Source organism: Lactuca serriola, chromosome 2, assembly GCF_051521515.1.
Source record: "Lactuca serriola cultivar US96UC23 chromosome 2, Lser_US96UC23_V15, whole genome shotgun sequence".
In the NCBI taxonomy this organism is placed as follows: Eukaryota; Viridiplantae; Streptophyta; class Magnoliopsida; order Asterales; family Asteraceae; genus Lactuca; species Lactuca serriola.
Window position 1 is genome coordinate 236,110,986 of NC_136409.1, and position 17,177 is coordinate 236,128,162.

Sequence of the window (17,177 nt, forward strand, 5' to 3'; positions counted from 1 at the left end):
AAAAAGAACGGCCAGTGGAGGGTAATTGGATGGATTTTAAAAGTGCAATGTTTTGAATATAAGTACACTGCCATTATATGTAAAAAATGCAAAATTTGAAAACTGTCTATGTCTAATAGAACTTCCCCGAAAAAGAGGCTGTTTACTAGGATCTGAATTTTAAAGAGGTCTGAATTTCTAAAAGGGTCTAAATTTTTATCATGCTGTTTGGTTGAAACATCTGAATTGTTATGCTGAATTATAAAAATGACCATTTTACCCTTTTATATTATTTTTGCTGAATTTAAAGTTTATGTTTATAAAATAAACGAATCAACTTCTTAAGTAATTATAAAACAAATATATAAACACCATAAAAAATCTAAATTAAACATAGATTAAAATTATAACACAACTTCAAATCAAAATGAAGCTTTTACCTTTGTAAACAATTTCCTTCAAGATCATCAAATAACAAAGCAAAACTTGTCGTATTTACAGCAAAATAATACATATAATATAAACGAATCACAAGCAAAAACAAAAACTCCACCATCAGATCCCTCAAACTAATCTAGAATTCAACAATAAATATTTTGTTTATTTTTCTTGGTATTAGATTGAACAAACCATCTCTATTTCCATTTGTTTTCTCAAAAAAAGAGGTCCAACTATTGTCTTGGTTGGAATTCATGCTCATATCTACAGAAATTTGGTTCCATTGGGCAACCATCTTCCATTTCTTTCGATTCCTGTATTGATTTATGGATCGGATACCAGAACGCGTTACATAATGGAAATGGTTGTGGGGTTTAACTTGTTTCATGACTTTCACATTAGGGTTTGTAGGGGGCGATTGGATGCAGGCTTCATAAGAGGGAAAGAGAATTCAAAGAAACAAAACCTAATCAGATAGCAAACAGAAACCAAAAGTACAAAGAAACGTACAAACAAAAAAATGACATAATCGAACCAACCTTTATAGGAATGGACGCTGTAAATTGTTGATGAATGAAGATTAGGGTTCCAACTTCCAATTGTTGATGCAGGAGGAGGGAGATGAATGAAACAGATAAAAATATGGATGAACTATTATGGTTAATAGAGAACCGGTAGATGAATGCAGAGGGTAAATGTTTATTGGCGGATACAGGAGAGTCCAAAATGAAGCGGTGTGATCCGCTTGGAAGGAACTGGCTTTACGAAGACGACGGTACCCATGGATCCACCTCAACGGGTCCACATCAAACCCGTCCAAATATAGTACTTGGAGACCCTTTCACGCGCTGTACGCGCCTTAGTAAAAAAAGGGTTTTTATATATATATATACTAGAAAAACAAGGTTTATATATATATATATATATATATATATATATATATATATATATATATATATATATATATATATATATAAAAGGGATCCTCCATTTCTAGAAAAGTTTTAGGCCCGTGTTAAGCACGACCCGTGGAGGGTTTCGATGTTGTCTAAATATATTATGTTAAATGGCAAAAAAAGGTACGATGATATTATTAGTGAGGGATTGGAGCTTATTGCTTTTACTAATAAAAACGAAAATATGTTGGTAAAAGCAGTAAATTCTGTTGGTATTGTCTGCAACTCTATATTGTTCTAACATGTATGAGGTAAAATATAAAAATATTAACCCATGCTAATATGTAAAAGTTGTTGGGTTTTGAGCAATCTAACACTTCCTAAGTGTGCATGCAACCCTAATAAACCTTGGATCTATGTTTTCTTCTAAAATACATGCAAATAATAACTTCCAAGGTTTCTTCCTAACTAGCATAGCATAAGGATTATGAATCATAAAAGTACTAGTAGAAATACATACCTTTTGATGATGGTTGATTATTTGGAGTTTGAGAGCCAAGCACCAATAGTGTGAATGCCTCAAATGGAATCACAAATCACCACAAACACTTGGAAAACTTTGAGAGAGTAGTATACTTTCCTGTGGAATCGGCCACCACTAAGTCTCACACTACTAGTGTCTACCCTTAGGCTCTATTTCTTGCATCATATGCTTCTTTATATAGTGTGCATGGTTAGGGTGAAACCCTAATAACCCATGTCTTTTCCTTTCCAAGGATCCATGGGTTAAAAGCTCCATGGATCATCCATGGACTTTCATATTAGCTTAGCCCATTAACAAATGAGTATTAGCCCACACTATATAAAATATAATAGCCCATAATTTAATCAGTCTTCTTTTAATCTCTAAATTAATTCATAATTAATTTAAGACTAAAACTAATTAAATAACATGACTTCATATTAATATATTATAACTTATAATATATTAATAAATCGTAAGTATACAATTCTCATAAAATTATCCATAAATCGTTTGGGTGAAGTGCAACCCAAATGGACCATGCCGGGCCGGGTCAAGTATGTACCAAATAAGTTATGGACTTAGACACCTTATCCAACAGACTCCCACTTGGATAAGTCTAATAACTATATTTGCGTATGTTACTTCAGGAACCAACCAGCAATCGTAGCTCTCGAAAACTCTGTTGAACTATGAAGCGCCATTTTAGATAAGTGATCATATAATCCTCTGTTCTCATGATATCAGTCGGACAAATACATGGAACAACGTCGTACTTATTGTCCAACAGTTTGTTTCCCGATTTCCGATTTGTTTGACAAAGAACTTAATCAAACACATCAATTTAGTTCTGACCGGCCGGTACATAGGTCACAACAAAATCATCGAGGGGCCCAGATATCGCTTCTATTTCTAGAAGGAACAGATAAATTTCAACTCATATGCTTGTTCTACTACTTGTTGAATTGTACACAAAGGCACGTTTTATAACATCAAGTTACTGATGCGTTTACGTGCAATCAATGCACAACCAACTCATACGTAACAACTTATATCTCTAGGTTTGAAGATTTATATGATATTACCGTCTCACGATCACTCGAGATAAATTCCATGAAGTGATACAAGTGAGCATGGGTTTAATCCAATACTCATAACTTATGAGCACTCATGAATGTTGTAGCAACCATTGCTATGACTAAACCCATTTAGCCATCTACAAACTCGATTCATGACAGTCTTGATTCATACCTACTTCCAACATATGAACGACTGTGGAGTGTTTAAATAACTTAGTCATTCGGAAAGAATAACCTAGCTATTCTGGAAGTCAAAACATGCAAAGTGAAACACAATAATAATCGAATCCAATATGGTCTCAAAACCCTTTTGAATATAAATAGAACCACCTTTTATTTATCACCATATTGATTACACATTATTCATTGTATAATGTTTCAAATAATCAACTTAAGACTTGAATAAAAACAACAGTCGTCCCATGCTCCTAGCATGTACACTTTGTTTTTCTAAACAATAGTTATGCCATACTCCAAGTATGCACACTATGTTTGTCTATGATCCTTACGTTGTGATGTAGATCAATTGAACATGATTCCAATGATACTCATTTCACAATCCCAAATCCTTATTGTAAATGTGAGAATCCCCGATTCCTATCATTTACCAAAAAAAACTGTTAGATTTTAAACTTTTATGCAATGTTCCTCTTGTAATGATTATGCACAAAGTCACCAAAACCTTGTCACCAGTCATTACAGAGTATTCCAAAGAAGGTCAACTTCTATGGAACGGAAGTCTCATATTCAAAGTACATTGCTTTGAACATCCTTCTTACATTAAGGTTTTCTAATCTTACATAGATTGAATAACTTCCACCTATGGAGACATTTCCATAGTCCCATTTTGACTATCACTTCCGAACAAGAGTTACTTCTTTTCAGAATATGTCAATATGGTCCTTTCCGACATCATACTTCCAACTGTCCCTGAGCAACCAATCTTTGGCGAACCTCAGATTTGTCCTCGACAATTGCTTAATCACTTTAGTCATATCCAGTTCTAGACTTTTCCCTTCTCAATGCCTTAAGCATTTGGAAAATTTAGAAAAGATGAATATTATAGCACATGAAATCGATCCTATATCTGAAGCATATGGGACACGATTCATGATGTCTCACATAAAGACATGATACTAGACCAGTCTTTTGCTACAATATGTTTTTATTTGCCATGTTTTCAAAATTTAACTATGAAGAGGGATGCCGTAGTCATGATTAAATTTTGAGAACGCAATATATGTAGAATTTCCTTAAGTCGAACCATTCAGACATAAAATTCATATATATGTCCTTGACTAAAGATGATTAAAATCTCAATCTAAGCTTCTAGAATTGAAATGAAGTATAATTTCCTCTCCCTTAATTATAGCAAAACAACTTTTCAACCCCTGCAACTTCACGAATTGAAACTTTTGTCTTCTATAATTAACATTGCTAACTTGCAACACTAAACGTAATAATCATGCTCCCACTAACATGATGATTATCAGCATAACACTTATGCTCCCACTAGCTCTGACATATTTCCAGATATCTGCTGGACTTCTGAAATTTAGATTCATACACCCTTTCTTAGATAGCTCACATGTGTGTCTAAGCAATTTCAAGAACTATGAAAAGGGATGCCTTAATCATAGTCTCAATTTCTTAGACCTTTGCCATTTCTCACAAGTCCATGTTAGTGTGCCGGTTAACCACACACGCTCCACTAACGACTTTTGAAAATGCAAATAACACAATTGATATCTACGTAAAATCTACTTAGTGAAAGCGTTTCCTCACCATCATTTTCATGAATCGGAGAGAAACCTTATGACACTTAGATTTTATAGTGTATGAGTTCCTATCCATGTGAATTTGTCAAAACCATAATCACAAGATAAGGTTAGTGACAAATTCAGCCTTACATGGATTAAACTTGTTCAATCTTAGTTTCTTGTCACCTTGGTAGCACAAGGCCCACCAATGCTTCCAAGTTGAACTCTGATAACTCACATGCAAATTCAACTTATTTGAAGTAGGTACAGAAATAAGAATTATGTCAACATGATAGGTTGCAAACCTTAAGTCGTGTGCTAATGATAAATTACAGGTTTTACTCTTGATTAAATCTTGAAACTCTTTCGGGATCTTTAAGGCTCCCACTGTCTCCTTGATATATAAGTTTCCCCAGTCAAGAACCATTCCTTGACAAAACAAATATTCAAGGGATAGCGTGGATTCTTATCAAGACTAACACTTCACACAATTGGTCTTAGTTGGTCTTTGTCTCATCCAAGACATCACAACTTACCAATCTCAAATGTACAAGAGTAGAAAACATTTTACTCTTACATTTGACTAGTGTTAATAAATCTTCCTTTATGTCACTCCAGGCTACAATCTTGGAGTATGACTCTAAGAATTTTTTTGGAACGAAATATGACTCATCTTCTTGATTTTAACCAATCCAACAATTCATGACCTTTCTTCTTAGCCATAACAATGCACTAAGACGTCCTTAGAGTATGAATTTGTGATATGGTTTCATAATCATTAAGATGATCATGAAATATGATACTAAAGTACTCTCCCATCCTTTCAGATTTGAGAAACTTTTATCTTTCCACCTAATTTTATTCTTCTCATTTGTTTTGTCATACATTGTAACCTTTCCAATGTTACAGAATTATACTTAACCTTATAAGTATAATCATATTTACTAATCTTCAGTAAATCATGACAAATCAATCTTTGTGGTGGACCTTGACCAGCGCACACCCAGTGTACCTAATTCCTTAGTCCTTCAATTGACTCACATATACATGTGATCAAAGAATTAGTCTTAATTTTCAAAGATGAAAATTCTCATTTATCATACAATACAACTTGTATGATTCCAAGTTTCTGTCCAATTGAAACTTGGGTGATGAAAAACTTTCTTCATTTGGTAAATTCAGACACTACCATAAATGAAAGAATCAAATCCACTTTCCAATATTGCTATTACTGGAAACATATAAGCAACAATTTTTCCACAGATGCCATTGTAAGGATATTTTTTTAAAATAAATAAAATTAAAACCCTTTTTTTCTTTTATTTTAAAACTTTGCGGAAAAACTTATCCTTACAATCCATATGAAAACCTTGTTGTTATCTATTCATAAGCAATATATTATAACTCTTAAGCAACAGCTCAAAATTCTGATTGCCGAACCATGCGATCGAAACCCACCTTTGCAATCAGAATCAACATATACTTACTTTAAGCTTCCTATCTTTTCTTTGATTCTTAAAAACATCAGCATGTGACCCATTCACATTATGTAATAAGAATCTCCAAATAGGAACTTAATAGAGTTAGACAGTGGACTTTACCCGAAGTAGAGTCAAACCTCTTGACTTGATCAACCTTATGACCTTTCAGGTGAATAGGGCAGCTTCGCAACCAATGCCCCTTCCTTTGGCAACAAAACACATGGACCCTTTGGTAATGGCACATGAGACTATCTCAGAATTTGCCTTTCTCTTTACTATTTGGTCAACTGAGTTGACTATAGCCGATCCCTTTCCATTGGGAAGAGAAATCCTTTTCTAGATATCCAATGCTACCATTGTCAATGTCCATGTAGACTTGGGAAGTTGTTCTTTTAATCAAATTTGCTTTACTGGTGTTCCAAATCATTGCTGATTCCACAACACCAAGCAAATAGATAACATCATTAAGGGTCATGTCATAGTCTGCCTCATAGTAGTCCCAAAGAGACTCACTATGTTACTAAGAAAGTGATTGAACATCCAACTTTCACGGGACTTTGACACCCAACTCTCCCGGCTTGTCAATATGTGACTTTATCTCCAAAATGTGAGTACACATAGACTATGCTTGCCAATAGGGATTGAGTGACTTTAAACTTTTCAAGAACTTGTGGGTGAGGGAGAATAATTGGAGGAGGTGGCGGAAGTGAAGCATGATGTTGAGGGACACCATCTTCAAGAGATTTGGGAAGATCATAGTTGTCTGAACCAGACATCTATAATGGGAGAAAATCAAGTTAGTTGATTCAAAGTCCTTAATATAACACCCAATATGAAATATTAAGGCTAGGACCCAACACAATATTTTATAATTTGGAAGAGAGATGCCGTAATCCAAGCTATAAAATATTTGAAGGTAGGCGAATGACGATTCACCAATTTCCACCATAAAAAAACGAAATAATTTGTTAGGTTTTAATTTGATTTGAAATTCCTAGATCTTTTGAGATTCATTGAACTTTTCAATGTCATGTTTCAATCTCGAGTGTGCCCTCTCAAATTTTGTGACTGGGATGCCGAGGATCACAAAACAAGGTGTGAATAACCATACCAATTCACTTGGTACCCTTAATATTATCACCCAATCAATGTGTCGGTTAACCACACACGATCCATTGATCTATCACAAACATTAAGTCACCCTTCATGATCCTTACTAGTCCAAGTTAGTGTGCCGGTTAACCACACACGCTCCACCAACAACTTGGTAAGGTACAAAGTGTGAATTCCATGGGCTAGCACCAAATTCACATTTTTCCTAAAGTAACTAAGATTGGGAATTAAATAAAAATATTTAGTTACTTTATAATAATCATTATACTTTTAATGAGGATTTAAAGTCATTGTCCTACCCGTTCGGCTAACGACCCTCCACCGATCAAGCAAGCGGTGGGTGAGAGTGGACACCCATTAAGTTGCCATTTTATAGGCAACAACCTTATACCCACCTTATAGACCGGCTTCGTGAATGAGGCCTACTAACGGTAAAACGACTTGTTCTTATACATATATATAATAATTAACCATTAATCTTATAATAGTATAAGGGTAGAATTTTAACTTTTAAAACTTCTAGGGTATGGAATTAAAGTTTGTGTGAGACTTTACAAATTCCAAAACTTGAGGGCAAGTTTTGAACAATTCATAAACTTTTGGATATTCATAACTTATGAGTTTTAATTAAGTGTTTAATACTTTTAATGAAGAGTCTCTTGGAAATCCATAACTTGAGGACAAGTTATGAAGTCGATAAAAGCATTTATTAGAAAAACTCTTCTAAAGTGTAACTTATGACTTCTTAAAAAAACATTTAAAAGAAAAAACTTTTGGAATTCCATAACTTGAGGACAAATTATGAATTCCATTAAAACACTTTAAGATCAAGAATTAACTAACAAACAATTTGCAAATAATTCTTATGATCTAACAAAACTCATATGAACATGAACATCCACATCAACAATTTCAAGAATCATATGAACACATATAAACTTGAAATTTTGATTATAACTTTGAAATTGGTCCACCATCATCATTACCACATCAAAAACAGGTTTTATGAGTCCAAAACAGTTTAAGGTAATGATTCTAGAACAATTCCAGCACCAAAACTCGAAGATATGCTGTCTGGGGTTCCAACTCGTCGAGTGCATGAACCAACTCGCCGAGTTAGATGAATTTTGTCTTGGACTCGTCGAGTCCCTTCATGGACTCGGCGAGTCTGCTGTGCAGACAGTACATAAACTTCGATTTTCAGCAATCTGCATCAAGTATTCAAGAAAACAAGCCTAGGCTCTGATACCACTGTTGGGTTTTGAGCAATCTAACACTTCCTAAGTGTGCATGCAACCCTAATAAACCTTGGATCTATGTTTTCTTCTAAAATACATGCAAATAATAACTTCCAAGGTTTCTTCCTAACTAGCATAGCATAAGGATTATGAATCATAAAAGTACTAGTAGAAATACATACCTTTTGATGATGGTTGATTGTTTGGAGTTTGAGAGCCAAGCACCAATAGTGTGAATGCCTCAAATGGAATCACAAATCACCACAAACACTTGGAAAACTTTGAGAGAGTAGTATACTTTCTTGTGGAATCGGCCACCACTAAGTCTCACACTACTAGTGTCTACCCTTAGGCCCTATTTCTTGCATCATATGTTTCTTTATATAGTGTGCATGGTTAGGGTGAAACCCTAATAACCCATGTCTTTTCCTTTCCAAGGATCCATGGGTTAAAAGCTCCATGGATCATCCATGGACTTTCATATTAGCTTAGCCCATTAACAAATGAGTATTAGCCCACACTATATAAAATATAATAGCCCATAATTTAATCAGTCTTCTTTTAATCTCTAAATTAATTCATAATTAATTTAAGACTAAAACTAATTAAATAACATGACTTCATATTAATATATTATAACTTATAATATATTAATAAATCGTAAGTATACAATTCTCATAAAATTATCCATAAATCGTTTGGGTGAAGTGCAACCCAAATGGACCATGCCGGGCCGGGTCAAGTATGTACCAAATAAGTTATGGACTTAGACACCTTATCCAACAAAAGCATCTAACATCTAAGGTAAGTAAATGTAGGATCTTCCAACAATTGCATTTGCTTTCTTACCTTGAAGTCAGCTGAAAGCCTCACAATTTAATTAAAAAATAAAAGGCTAAACGTCAAGATCTATAATGCCATATAAGTATATAACTTACTTGATCATTTTTTTGGAATTTTCCCAAAAATATATATTTACTTTTTTTTCTGATTCCTGTGATACTAATTTTAAACCGTGTTGGTCCTTTCATCGTCTACTTTTTAAAACTATGAACATGCCATTATACCATGTCTCTTTCATGGGAACCCAATAGAAAAGAAAAAATTTCTCATGTTTGAAATACTTTTGTACTTGGTAACTTCTCTTTAGATTGAATAAATAAAGAAGGAAATATAAAACATACACTTGCAATTTTAAATCTTTTTGTTTGTCACCATGTACATATCTCAAATTGCCTACAAGAAAAGAAGCTAGAACCCAAATTGAAATTGAATTCCACTATTTGCGTATGTACCTTAAAACAAACAAACAAACAAACAAAAATTGTTGTTTACTCTTTAAATCTTGTAATCAATGTCAATTTCCATGGAAGTACCGGTATGTAAAGTAAGTACGTTGCTATTTCTTGCACATAACCTAAAACACATATGCATATACATTTCTCCTGAATTATGTGTTGTTAATTACACTCTTACTATGAGAACACATATGAGTGCAACATTTTCTATAGGAACGAAAGTAGGATGCTATAATTCACAAACAAATAAAAATACATTGCTACAATATATTTCCTGCAACAACACATCCGTTTTTATAGCATAAGTGGAAAGTTGATCAGCAGGCAAAACATGTATAACTGCACCAGACTCACCTGCCCTCTGGTCTCTTAATAACATTTGTTCCTTTCCCAAAAATCCATCCAACTGTAGTATTTGGCACAAGCATTCTACAAAACACTACACTTCATCATCATAAAAAGTATATTCCTCAACAACTATATTAGGAACTTTCATAAGAGCATCTTGGGCTGCAGCTGCACAATGCATCTCCATATCATGATCATCATCTTCATTATTTTGGGGTAACTTTGCAAAAGGGCAAACAAATACAAATTCAACAACTGACACAGTTTTGACTACACTACAGTACCACCTTTTCCATTTACACAAACGATTCTTCTATATTTAAAGAATATTTTATACATATTGTTCAATACATGAGAGGGATTTGAAGATTTATCATCTCTCTTTTGTTACCAGCCTTCTTGAAACATAGATTTGGGCGTTTATTGAAGAGGAATCCCATGTTCTTTTCCATGTAGCCATAAAATTATAACTGGAAAAAAATGATGGTGATTACATGCACAAAAGAATAATAGACTATCCAACAATCAAGGTGTTCCTCTTGATGGAAAATCAATAACCCCTAAACCCACATATAAAAAATTATCATTATTAGAAATTAGTGACACATTTTAGTAAAAGCATGGAATAAAAGAGGAGTTAACTGGTGCGAAGTGTTTTTCCACTGATTAAAGGCATATTTTCAAGTATACAAGCAAATAGCATACAAATTTGATCTCAACTTTATTTTTATTATAAATGCAATAATTTTCTCCATTATGTCAATGATTCCAACTACTATATTTTAGAATTGATCTGTTTTGGCTGTTGTAGCGCCACCATCTTGCTGTCTAACTCGTTTGTCATCTTAAACTCCGTGTTTAACCTTAAGAAAATCTCTATTTTCTATGAAAAAAAGCATACCAACTCTGATGGTGGATTCCTCGGTTAACTTTCACCAAGTGAAAATTTTTTAACTATATGAACTCACCTTAGTTTCATAAAAGTATAATCCTTTTACACATAATTACCATGGATTCAAGAAAAAAAATTGGGAATTCGAACCCTAATCATATTACGTCATCAAATAATGTGGGATCACATAATTGCAAATAACAGATGTTACTCTTTAAGATATTGGTGGTTATTGGATGAGAAAACAATGAGAATATTATGAATATGAATTTATATCACATCGCCACGGTTCATGAAGCAATAACTACTCCCTATTTCTCAAAACGAACAGTGAATTAAAGATCATCTATGCTTCTGGTGAGAGTCAGTGGTTCTTTGATGGTGCAAATAATAACAATACACCCAATACCCTTAGCAGATGAGCGGTGGAATTAAAGGGGGGACGGTGACTATTAAATAGGCATGAGAAAAGATGTTATGAAGTTAATGGTCAAAGTTGCATAGATTAATTAAGCATTCCCATCAAGCCACCTAATCACCTATAGGCTTCTGAACTGAAACACGTTCTTGTTGTTCTGGATGATCGTTCAGCTGAGGAACTTGGTGCAAAGATAAAGGAATATGGCATTATTGCACCAGACACTAAGAATCCTCTCTCAGATCCTTACCCTTTCAATCTCATGTTTCAAACCTCAATTAGTCCTTCTGGTGTGAACGTTGGGTAAGTATTATATCTTATAATAATGATCTATAATTTTCATATTAGTTTACTTCATAATTGAAATAATTTTGTCTTTACATTTTTCATATTTGCAATAGTTTTCATTTGAGATGGTTCAGGTACATGCATTCTGAAACAGCACAAGGCATATTTGTTTACTTCAAAGACTTATATTATTACATTGGGAACAAACTATCGTTTGCTACTGCTCAAATTGGTCAAGCTTTCAGAAATGAGGTCATTTGCTTTTTTTTGTTAAGGTCCATTCGAATTGGATTTTCTTTTTGGTACCCTGTTTATTGGTTTTTACTTTTTAGCTGCATGAAGCAATAAAATTTGGAGTGGATAAGTGGACTTGTTGAAGTCAAATTTCATGAAAGCATGAATAAGATACTTTTTGAATTTCATAAAAAATTTTAAACACAAAATATCAAACCATTAGTTTTTGGTTTTTTGGTTTCATCAAGAACTTGACATTTTTTCTCATATTTTTTCAGATATCTCCACGGCAAGGTCGTCTAAGAGTCCGTGCATTTACACTTGCGGAGATCAAACACTTTGTGGATCCTGATGATAAATCACACCTAAAATATTCTGAAGTTGAAAACCTCGAGTTGCTCATGTTCCCAATGGATTTACAAATGTCAGGCCAATCTGCAAAAAGACTTTGTCTTGGTGAAGCCGTTTCTAAGGTTAGTTGTTATTCGATGTTTTAGAGCAAAGTACATGAAACAACAATTAAACATGATTTTCTACAAGGGATTGTGAACAATCAAACACTTGCATACTTCTGAGAGAGAGTATATCTATTTTTGACACGTCTGGGAATCGATGAAGAACGTGTGCGTTGCAGGCATCATCTCCCAAATGTGATGGCCCACAATGCTGCAGACTACTTGGATGCTGAAATCGAATCCTCATGCCTACTTAACAGTCCCATCAGTCCATGTAATCACCTATAATTAACCATATGTAAAGTTAATGGTCAAAGTTGTATAGATTCATTAAGCATTAAGGAAATGGTGACGATTGAAACTTAGTGAATTCCAAAGGAATGTTTCAGTTAAGTATTCTTACCATTCATAGCTCCTTGTTCATGAAACAGGATAACAAGATCTTTAAAACGTTCATTTACTTCTTTACAAAAAGCCGAAAATAACATGGAAATGTTACACATGTAAGAAGTCTGCATCTTTCATTATTATGAACACCATCAAGTGAAGAACTCACCCGTGGCTACATCAAACATGACTTTGGGGCATTGATAAAAAAAACTAATAGAAAATCAATCATTTATTTTTCTTCTTGTTGAATCATTGAAATTCAAAAGATAAAACTTCTATTGGGCATTTCATCAAACACATTATAAGCATAATCAAAAACTTCTTTAGCAATATATATTAGAAATCTTCCTAATGTATATGTATACCCCAATAAAGAACTAATTGTCCCTGAAACTAAGCTATGGTTCCAAATTCTGATTACTTATGTCTATTAGACACAATTTGACAAAAAACTTACACTCTAAAAATCAATCGAAAAATGAAATAGAAACTTAATCCACTGATTTATTAGATTAAATGCCTTTGTGTTCTCGTGTAGGAGCATCGATAATCCAATACATCAAAAAAGAAGGCAAAAAGCTGAGATGTTTTGATATCGATGTTTAAGAAAAAAGTAGGGATATATGTGTGAATTACCTTTCAAAGGGATGGATGAATACCGGAGAATCAGGAAAAGTGTTTGTTTCGATATTTGGTGACCAAAAAAATGAAAACTCGATCAAGAGAAAGAAAGAAGCAAGTGTAGTCACAAAACTACACAGAATCACGATGAGGGGTCATCTATGGTAGTGAATTGGGAAAGACGTTCAGTGAAAACCAAGTGTCCCCAAGAATCGTGTTTGGTTGAAGAACGCGGTGGTGGTAACAGACATTATCTCTCTCGGTCGATTGTCTTTTTGGAACGTCTCGGTCGATTGTTGGGGGAGGAATTCGAGTTAGGCTTAGACGGGAAAGGGAGACGCTGAATCGGTGGAGTTATGTGGAGAATGCAAAGAAGTAATAGGTGAAGTTAAAAACGTCGGTTGAGGTACGTTACATCGTTATAAACGTAGGGTACATGGCGTGAAACAAACTCCTTAGATTTGATTTTTAAGGAAGGAGAATAAAAGGGTTTTTTTATATAATAATGATATATATATATATATATATATATATATATATATATATATATATATACTAGTTTATAACCCGTGAAACACGGTTATAAAATTAATTAAATTTTCACATTAAAAAAGTAAAATTATTAATCAATTATTTTAAATAAATTATTACTTAAGAGATATTTTTTTGTTATATAAAATTATAATTGTTGATTTAAATAAATATTTGAACTTATATCATCTTATAATTTGAATTAATTTTATTTTATTTTTCAATCTAATGTTATGAATTTAATATAATTTGAGTGAAAAATTTAAAATTTGACATTTAAAATGGATAATCAATTATTAATTAGTGTAATTATAGTGGAAATTTAAAATTTGAAATTTAAATTGGATAATTAATAGGTTGACAAATGACGTAATTTGTTATATATAACATTAATGACGAGTTCTAATTGTCTGACACTTGTCAATAGGAGATTAAACATATTCTTTTATTAGAATAGGGATTATTAATATGATATATATATATATATATATATATATATATATATATATATATATATATATATATATATATATATATATATATATATAAGGTTCAACAAACCTAGAATTGGCAATTCCGCCCTAAATCCTATTCCTTGTTAGGTTGTGGGTTTAGGATAAAATTACTTATTTGACTATCTTTTTACTCTTAATTATATGTGTTGTGAATATATATCAATATAAAATATATTTCATTATATTGATAACCCTTTGGTAACATGTAGAGCAAAAGGGTATTTTTCACAAATCTCTTACTACCACTTTATACACACTGTTAAATTGCAAAGGTTTTCAGTTCATTACAGAGCATACATTTAAACTATAATAGGTATAGTTTGAGAAACACTACACTATTTTACAAGCTGAAGAACACTATGCAGAAACAAGTACATAAACTATAATATGTTTAGTTTATGGAACACTACTCTATTTCACTAATTCATGGATACACTACTAAAATAATTATTTAAGTATAATTACTTTACATTACAAAGTACACTACTACAAGGTAATACATACAGTTTCAAGTACAAGAGAACACTATAACACTACACGTAAACTAGTTAATACAAGATTGTGAGACACTGCTTCTTTGTACCCATTAGGGTACAGGTTCAAGTCCTATAAATTATAACCAGAGTCTCCTGGAGGGAGAGCATGAATTTTTGTATAGATCTATACAGGACTAACAATCCCGCACCTGAGCTGCTTGCAACAGCTAGGCCGGCAGGCCTGGAGTGACAAATTTCATAACATTCCGACGCATGAAGAAAGTCGTAGAGGCCACTAGTCATTTTAGCATGGTTATATGAAACTCACAATAGTATCAACTAAAACATTGTTCACGGGATTTACACTACTTCAAGGGTTTTATTTTAAATAATGAAACTACAGTACACTATTTTACACTACAGCTGGTGGATTCCAGGCACTCATACAAAAGGTTTTCATACAAACACTACTATGATACACTACTTTTCTAGTATAGAGCACACTAGTACAACATACAACTTAGAGAAACATTCATGATATGCTTTATTTATTAGTAAGACTTCAGTATACTATTATAGAGTTCAGTAACAAACATACATTTTGGTCTTAAAGGCCTAAGACTACATTCATTTACTATAGAAAATATTGGATTTTCTGGAGGAACATACTAATGTTTTTCAAAGAACAATGATAATATTTCCATCTCAAAAACATACTTATGAACTCACCAACTTAAATGCTGATTCACTTTTAAAATCACTTGTATTCTTAGGGACCGATAGACAAGTACACTACAGGTTTTTGAGAAGATGGAGCATTCATGGTGTCTCATCTATAGTTTTTGCTATACATTTTGGTGTTATACAAACAATGTTACAAACTCAATGTAGACACTATATTATCTATGTCATGGTTGTTGTTACTTTGATTACTATTATTCAATTGTTGTGATATTGTACATGACGTCCTCCGTCCCCGAACGTTTCCGCCGTTCTGATTTGGGGGTGTGACAAGATCGGACGGAAACAAAAACTCCTAGACATTTAGATGTCATAAAACCTTGACTTAAAATAGAAAGCAAAAGTCAAATGGATAGTCGAGGAGGACGTAAAATCGATATTTTTTCATGGATGGTTAATAACAACATCTCAATAGGCTACATTAATGAGCTAGTCATTAATGGTGTTTGGACATCCGAACTAGAGTTAATTAAACAAGATAACCTTAGATTCTTTACTAACACATTCACTGAATTGAGTCCTATAAGACCATGGCTGATTTGCAACTCACTAAAGACTCTTTCAGTGGAAGACGCTTCATTCCAAACTATACTATTTCTTCCTCAAGAGATCAAAGATTCCATATGGAGCTATGACAGTTATAGGGTGGCTGGTCTTGATGGCTTATCTTTTAAATTCTTTAGGTCTTTCAGGAGCATATTCGAATAAGATGTTATCAAAATATTCAATAATTTTTTAGAACTGGGATTATCAGTCATCGTTTATCTCCCTCATTCCTAAGGTCAATGATCCCCATAAACATAATTGGTAGTATCTATACAATGATTGCTAAAGTTTTAGCTAACCGGTTGAAAGTTGTGATTATGTTCAATATACATTTCTTATAGGGAGAAACATTCATGATGGGCCACTAATGATCAATGGAATATGTGCATTGTTGAAAAAATCAATAATATCGACACCAAATTTTAAGGGTGATTTTGATAAAGCGTTTGATTCGCTTAGTTGAAGTTTCTTAGATTCCATCATGGAACAAATAAGGTTTCTTAGCTTATGTCGATCTTGGATAAAGGGTTGCTTATCATCATCTAGAACATCTACATTAGTAAATGATTCCGTGATGAAAGAATTCAGTGTAAGCAAAGGCGAGAGACAAGGTGATTCCTTATCTCCATTTAAATTTTTGAATGACATGGAAGCATTGAATGACATTATGATAAGAGCTAGAGAGGTGGATTCCTTTCATGCTATTCAAACGCCAAACAATGCTCCTAACCAAATAGGCCTAACCTATCCCACTTATTTTATGTAGATGATGTCATTTTCTTAGGTGAGTGGAGTGGTACAAATATCAACAATCTTGCAAGGATTTTAAGATGTTTTCACCTTGCATCTGATCTCAAAGTTAACTTCTCGAAAATAAGTTGTACGAAATATGTGTTGATTCAGATTGCATTGCAAAC

General features: G+C 33.2%; 1 long non-coding RNA gene across 1 annotated transcript; it reads right to left on the reverse strand.

Annotated features, from left to right (window-relative positions):
* Positions 1–395: 395 nt before the first annotated feature.
* Positions 396–1,254, reverse strand: LOC145090884 (uncharacterized). Its single transcript, XR_013701810.1, has 2 exons — positions 957–1,254; positions 396–846 (listed from the first exon to the last, which is right to left on the reverse strand). It is a non-coding gene; the product is annotated as an uncharacterized LOC145090884 (long non-coding RNA).
* Positions 1,255–17,177: the final 15,923 nt, after the last annotated feature.